At 51.1% G+C, this 7,701-nt stretch overlaps 1 long non-coding RNA gene across 1 annotated transcript; it reads right to left on the reverse strand.

Annotated features, from left to right (window-relative positions):
• Positions 1 to 392: 392 nt before the first annotated feature.
• On the reverse strand, positions 393 to 7,486 carry LOC115512639. Its single transcript, XR_003968439.1, has 3 exons — positions 7,196 to 7,486; positions 6,487 to 6,609; positions 393 to 829 (listed from the first exon to the last, which is right to left on the reverse strand). It is a non-coding gene; the product is annotated as an uncharacterized LOC115512639 (long non-coding RNA).
• Positions 7,487 to 7,701: the final 215 nt, after the last annotated feature.

The following is a 7,701-nucleotide window of genomic DNA, read 5'->3' on the forward strand; positions in this document are numbered from 1 at the left end:
CCTCTTTAGCAATTTATACAGAAAAATCATCAATGTGGGGAGTTACCTGCATTCGATGTTGTCAGAAGGCCTAGAGTCCTAGCCTGCAGAAATGACACCCAGAGCTGCGGAACTGGCCCACCCAGGGAGCCCTACGTCTTCCACTCTACCGTTTCTCAAAAACCACACAGCTAGTGACTGGACAGGGTAGAAAAGCCCAGAATCTCCACAATGGAGCCTGACAGCAGAAAACAACCAAGCCACAGAGAGATGGCGTCCTCCCTGCTTCTGCCTTGCAAATCTTATCTGAGAGCATCTAGTTTGATAGGGAAAAATCTGTTATAAGATGGCCAACGGGGCTGATAGGGAAATAAAATGACCCCTGGCAAGTTATCAGTCCCTAACTGAAGACCTCCCCCCGCCCCCATTCGTCTTCCCACCCCACTTGCCGCAGGTACCAAATTACTACTAATGCGGAATGCGGAAGTAACAGACTAGAAATTGTCCCACGTGCTTGTGCTCAGGCCTCAGACCTCTGGAGAGTGATCTCCTCTGAGCGGGTTGGTGTGAAATAAACCTCCTGCCTTCCAAGATCCCCGAGCGCCGCTTGGTTCTTCCGCCGGGTGATCCAGACCAGGTTCTGTAACATTTGGTTCCCTGACCGGGAAACCCAAACGCGTTGGCCTTTTGTTGCCACCGGTTTGGGAAAATGGCAAGGCGGTGACAGAACAAGGAATCTCAATGGCGAAGGCGAGCTCTGCTTGATTTTTGGCAGTCTTCCGCTGGGTCGCCTCAGGCCGGCCCCGCTCCGCAGTTTCCCCCAGACTCAGGAGACTTGGCAGGTGAGGACCTGGACCCGACAGACATCGGAACTGGTAAGGCCTAGGGCCCCACTTCAGTCTGGCCCACCCATAGTGGTGGAAGGGGGACCTGATCACTCCCTGGAGACCTCAGTGGTCTCACAGGTAGAAATTCTGTGGGAGGGAATGTGATAACCTCTGGTATGTATGTGAGTGTGAATGTGCAACTCGGTCTGGCTTGCCTGCCAAGTTCAATTCTGTGGCTCCCCGGGTGGGCACCCTTAAGGTCCCCAAAAGCCCAGGGAGTCTGAGTGGGCCCCGCGGGTCTGCGATTCCGTGGTGAACAGCACACGGTCTATGGTAGCATTGGAATCGTTTTCTGATCATAAGTTACAAAGCTGAGACCGCTATGGCTAAGCGTCACCTGAATTCCTTCGGGACACGGCCAGACGGCATCTGACTCGTCCTCCTCATTAGAGGGGCACCCCTACCACTCTGACTGTCTTTGCGATGCTGTCTCACAGGAACATTATGGGGTCGGGACAGAGCAAAGAAGGGGTTTTCGGGAGACTGGAATTAAAATGACCCCCGGCAAGTTAAGGACCCTATGTGAGTTAGAATGGCACACTTTTGGTGTAGGATGGCCCTTGGAGGGAACCTTAGGTGTCCCAATGGTCCGCCGCGTCTGGAATGTTGTCACCAGACACCCAGGTTACCCTGATCAGTTCCCGTATACAGACTCCTGGTTAGAGGTTGCCCAAACCCTTCCCCCTTGGGTGCGATTTACCTGCAACAAACAGGGACAGACTAGGGTCTTAGTCGCCTCGACAAAGTGGCCCAAGGAAGGTCAACAGAAGTCTCGACCTCCACAAATTCTCACTGGTGATCCGGGGGAAGAGCCAATCTTGCCCCCACCATATGAATCCCCTGGTTCCCAATACTCCACCACCTTCGGTCTCCCCACCACGTCCGGACTTGGAAGATCCTCTCTCCCCTGGACCAGTGGCCAGATTGTGCCCTCAGCCAGGCACAGGCACTCTCCAGATGCCAGTCCACAGCCACTGGTACCAAGAGGTTCTCCTCTGGGGGATCCAACAAGGGGCTAAGAAGCCCATGAACATGCCCAGCAGCAAGGGAAATCCCCCAGGGATTATTATGAAAGGCTATGCGATGCTTGTACCCCGTGGCACAAGAGTGCCACGACAAAAAGACGGGGAAGGTCCAGCCACCAAAAGGGGGAAGGCCCAAAACCTCCTTAGCAAGGGATCACTGCACCTACTGCAAGGAGAAAGGACATTAAAAGAATAAATGTCCCAACCGGGGAAATGTCCCCAAAACCCAGCGATACGCACAAGAACCCTACAAAAAAAGACATCACAGGTCTAGCAGAAATAGATTCAGACTGAGGGGGACCAGGCTCACTTCTTGGCCCCCATGAGCCCACAGTCAAAATAAAGTAGGGGCCAAACTATGACTTTATGTGAACCTGGGGGCCACAGTACGGCATGAATTCCTCTACTTACCTGAGTGCCCTATCCCTCTCCTCGGCCAGGATATACTCTCAAAGCTGGGGGCCCAAATAACCTTTGAGCCAACAGGAGGCACCAGCCTCCGATTGGATCCAAATGGAGGCTATTCTGCACCCAGGCCCAGCCAAGTGGCCCACCCGAATTCAGGACTGCCTTCCCTACTGTGTGGGCCAAGGACAACCCCCCCCCCCCGGAATTGCCCACACCTGGGCCCCTGTCATTGTAGAGTTAATCCCAGGGGCTCAACCGCAGAGACAGCGGCAATATCTCCCTCCCCACAAGAGGCAAGGGCAGGCATCCAAGAACACCTGACCAGACTCAAAGAAGCAGGCATTCTGGTTGAATGCCAATCACCTGGAACACCCCACTCTTGCAGTCAAGAAGCCGGTAGGAGGATACCGACCAGTTTAAGCTCCTTGCACCCAGTGGTCCCGAACCCGTACACCCTCCTCAGCCAGATCCCAGGCTCTGCCAGATGGTTTACCTGCCTAGACTTAAAGGATGCCTTCTTCTGCCTCTGCTTGGCCCCCTGAACCAACCCTTGTTTGCCTTCGAATGAACCAAAGCAGACACAGGACGTCAGATACAACTGACTTGGACGCGCCTCCCACAGGGATTTAAAAACTCGCCTGCCCTCTTGGGGAGGCACTGGCCAGAGACCTCGCTGGCTTGCCAAGGGAGGCCACACGCTGCACCCTCCTCCAGTATGGGGATGATGTCCTCCTTGCAGCAATACCCGAGAGGATTGCACAGAGGGCACAAGGGTCCTCCTCCAGCTCCTGTCAGACTCAGGGTATCGGGTCTCATGAAAAAAGGCACAGATCTGCCGACAGCAAATCTGGTACTCAGGCTTCCTCCTCACCCAAGGAAAAAAAGCACCAGGGCCAGAGAAAAAGAAGGTCATCACCTCCCTACCCCAGCTCCAAACTAAAAGGGGGCTATGAGAATTCCTGAGGGCTGTGGGATTCGCCAATCTGGATTCCCAGATTCCCAGCAATAGCGAGAATCTCTTGGTAGGGCCAGATCGAGAACCCCCTGTCTGGACAGAGGAGGCCAAAGCCACTTTTCTAGAGATAAAGGCCACCTTGGGGCAGGCACCAGTCCTTGGCCTGCCAAATATAGAAAAGCCTTTTAATCTCTTTGTGCATGAGAAGGAAAAGGTCGCAGACTGTTGGCCCTTGGCAAGGCCAGGAGCAGTCGAAGAGGCTGGACCCAGCAGCAGCAGGATGGCCACAGTTCTGCTCATTAAAGAAGCAGATAAACTCACCCTGGGACACGAACTAAATGTCAAGGTCCCTCATGCTGTCGCGTCTCTCGTGACCACTCAAGGACACCGCTTCCTCTCCAACTCTTGGCTAGCACGATACCGGGGGATCCTCTGCGAAAATCCACGGGTCGCTCTTGAAACAGTGCGGATGCTAAACCCCGCAACTTTCCTATCTTCTGAGGCAGGGAAACCAGACCATGACTATTCTAAAGTGACTGATAAAGTATTCGCAAGCCGCCCAGATCTTTGTGACCAGGCCCTACAGAACCCAGACTTCACCTTGTTCCGTGATGGTAGCAGTTTCATCACAGAGGGTGTTTGAAAGGCAGGGTATGCAGTGACAACCACAGATGAAGTCCTAGAAGCCAATGCCCTACCTGTGGGATGGTCAGCCCACGGCTGAATCACATGCCTTAATCCGAGCCCTCACCATCAGCAAGACAAGCAGTCAACGTCTACACTGACTCTTGGTACGCCTTTGCCACTGTATGACACATGGGCAATCTACAAGGAGAGGCGTCTCCTCACCGCAGTGGGAAAAGCCATCAAAATAAAGAACACTAATATCTAAATATTAAATACTAAAACTCCCCGAGGCTGACTGGCTCCCAAAAAAAGGTTGCAGTTCTACACAGCAAAAGGACACCAGAAAGGAGACGACCCTACGGCAGGAGGAAATCGCCTGGCGGATGAGGCAGCTAAAGTAGCAGTCATTAGGGAGGCAGACAATGTCCCCTCCCTTACATGGCCCTGACACCCCCGGCAGATACCCCTCCACCAAAATATACTAAAAAAGAAAATAAATGGGCCAAAATCGAGGGGGCCACCCAGACCAACGAAGGATGGCGGAAACTGCTAGATGGGCGCATCTTGTCCCAGCAGCCCTCGGAGGGCATCTAGTAGGCGAAAACCATCGACTTACCCATCTAGGAAAAACTGCATTAGAGGCCCTCCTCAAAAAGCAATACTACATCAGCCAGCTGCCAGCGTTATGTCGAGCAATAAGCGAATGGTGTGTGATTTGCGCCAGGAATAATGCCCCATCTGCACCGCGACCCCTGCCGGGTGTCCAAAGGGTAGGAGCTACCCCCTTTGAAGATCTAGAAATAGACTTCACAGATGTCCAGCCAAGCCGAGGATTTGGATACCTCCTGGTAATAGTCTGTACGTACTCTGGATGGGTCGAAGCTTTCCCTACCAGGACAGAACAGAGCCGGGAGGTAGCTAAAGTCCTCCTGAGAGAGACTGCCCCCGGTTCAGCCTACCGGCCACAATCCACAGTGATAACGGACCTGCGTTCGTGGCGGACGTTACGCAAACTTTAACCAACTCCCTCAACATCCCTTGGAAGCTTCACACTGGTTACCGGCCTCAAAGCTCAGGGAAAGTAGAGCGAATGAATCACACCCTCAAGGGAAGCTTAGCCAAGTTCTGTCAGGAAACAGATGTCCCGTGGCTGGACCTGTTGCCCCTGGCCCTCCTGCATGTCCCATCGCACACCAGGAACTCAAGGTTCCTCCCCTTTTGAACTAATATATGGGAGGCCCCCTCCGTGTCTAGGGAGCCTCCCAGGAAACCTACACCAAATAGAGGATAGGGGATTAAGAAAACAACTCAAGCTTTAGGGGCCACCCTAATAGAGTTACAACAATATACTGTAGAGAGGGACTCAATCTCTTTAGGATCCCCCGTACAGCCTTCTCAGTCTGTACAGGGAACTCAGTCTGGGTCAACGATTGGAAAAAAAGACCCTCTCAAACCACAATGGACTGGGCCTCATACCATTATTCCGACCACCCCTACTGCCCTCAAGGTCACAGGTATCATTCCATGGGTCCACCACTCCAGAGTCAAGAGGGCCAATCCTGAGAAGCCCCAGACTTGAAAGACTGACCCAAGTCCGACAAACCCACTCAAAGCGATCTTCTGGAGAGCCTTAGATTCTTAGGACCTTCAGCCCTGCTCCAGCCATACCCCGGAAGCTGACTGGTCTACACACAGCAGAAGCTTGAGGAATCACTGGTCTGATAAAATAAATAGACTGTCCTTACTCCTTGCCATCAGATTGGCAGAGGTTGCCCCAGAAAGCTGGGAAAACAGCAAGAGGTTCCTGTTCTCACTCACCTTCCTCTTATGGGTAGGATGTTTTGTCGGTATTGGTTGCCTCTAGTCTGGGCCTCATTTGTAAACCTTCAGCCCTAACGCCCAGGCTAAATGAGTGTGTTGCCACTAGTCCTCCTAGGGACAGGAATAGCCATGGGGACAGAGACTGGCATAGGAGGCACAGGCTCTTCTGTGGGACTAAGGAGTGGCTGACTCCCTAGTGTCCCTGCAGAGCCAAATAAGTTCCCTGGCAGGAGTTGCCCTCCAGAACAGACGGGCACTTGACCTCCTCACTGACGAGAAAGGGGGCACCTGCATCTTCCTCAGAGAAAAATGCCGTTTCTTTGTAAACCAGTCGGGAATCGTCACAACCAAAGTCAGAGAACTAAGGGAAAGGACCAGCCCATAATAAATTAAGATGATGCCCTCTCACAGCCTAGATCTGTTTAAAGGGGCATCAAAGAGGGGAATGATAGGGAAAAGTCTGTTATAAGATGGCCGACAGGACTGACAGGGATATTTCAGTCCCTGACCGAAGACTCCCCTTCTGGGTTCTTCTTCCTGCCCCGCTTGCTGCGCGTGTGCACGCCAAATTACTACTAATGCAGAATGCAGAAGTAACAGACTAGAAATTGTCCCCCATACTTGTGCTTAGGATGCAGATCTTTGCAGAGTGATCTCCTCTGAGCCCACCAGTGTAAAATAAACCTCCTGCCTTCCAAGACCTCCGAGTGCCTCTTGGTTTTTCTGCCAGGTGATCCAGACCAAGTTCCGTAACAAGTTAATGAAATTAATTTGTATCCGTTACCCTAGATGAGTCTGGGAGATGTGCTTAGCTTCCTAGTCTCAGCAGCACACGAGAAATGGACAGAAGTGAAGCTGAGAGCCCGTTTCCTCCTTACTACTCCAGCAGCCCAAAGAACTTGTAGGCCTGCAAAAGAGAGACCGGTTCCCCCAGACATTAATTTTCAATTATAAAAGAGTATAATGAAGTTTTCAATTGATTGCTTTGAAACCACTGTTTTCCTTGCTTCTGTGTATCTACACCCATCTCTGCTTGTTTAAAATGTTTTTCTATAGTCCAACACAGGGAACATCTATTGATTTCACTTGCACAGAATTCTTTTCCATTCTTTAGTAAAAGCTCACCAATGTTCCCTTTGATATGTCCCCTACCCACTCTCATGTTGCTCTGGTAATGATAGTTGGTGGGGGGGGGGATGGTTACCAGACCCTAATTTCAAAAATGGATACCAATAAACCCCAGGGATTCACTCGGGACTGGGCCAATGAAATCCCTCCCTGAGAGTTTGGCTGGTAAAAAAAGGATGCTTCATTTGCCCTGATATTAATCAGCTGGTAGAAAGTGAGCCCCAAGTTCCAGGTAGCCATCACAGCAGCCTTGTGCGGGAGTCTGCTTGAGAACAATGCCAACCCAGAAGAAAGCATGGGGACCAGCACACTGATGGAATCTTTTCTAGCCCTGTATTAAGTCAGGCCCAAAAATCCAGACTTACCCATTGAAATTCCCAGCCATAAGAGTCAAAAACGGTTACTTTTGAGTCACTTTAAGTTGGTTTGAGTTAGGTCTCCGCCACTTGTGCCGAACAAGCCTTCACACATCCTGTTTGCGTGGAGTCCTGGTCTCTGCCCAGGCCACATTGAGACTGACCCCTAGTATCAGCAACATCCCTCTTTCAGAACTCTGAGGCTCAGCCGCTCCTCCGTTGCTGAAAGTCACAGCTATCAAGCAAGCTGTGCCTTCCTTTCTATTTCATCTCTGTGGATACTCTATCAGTGCTATCCTGCAAACTCTAGAAACAAACACACAATTGAAAAGGATATTAGTACATCCAGACAATGGAACGGTCAGCACAAAAAAAAAAAAAAAAAAAAAAAGAGCTGTCACAACACAAAAAGACATGGAGGAAACTTAAATGCATACTATTAAGTGAAAGAAAACAATCTGAAAAGACTGCATACTATTTATTCCAACTATATGACATTGTGGAAAATGTAAAAC

The sequence above is a fragment of the Lynx canadensis genome, chromosome B1 (assembly GCF_007474595.2).
Source record: "Lynx canadensis isolate LIC74 chromosome B1, mLynCan4.pri.v2, whole genome shotgun sequence".
Classification (NCBI taxonomy): domain Eukaryota; kingdom Metazoa; phylum Chordata; class Mammalia; order Carnivora; family Felidae; genus Lynx; species Lynx canadensis.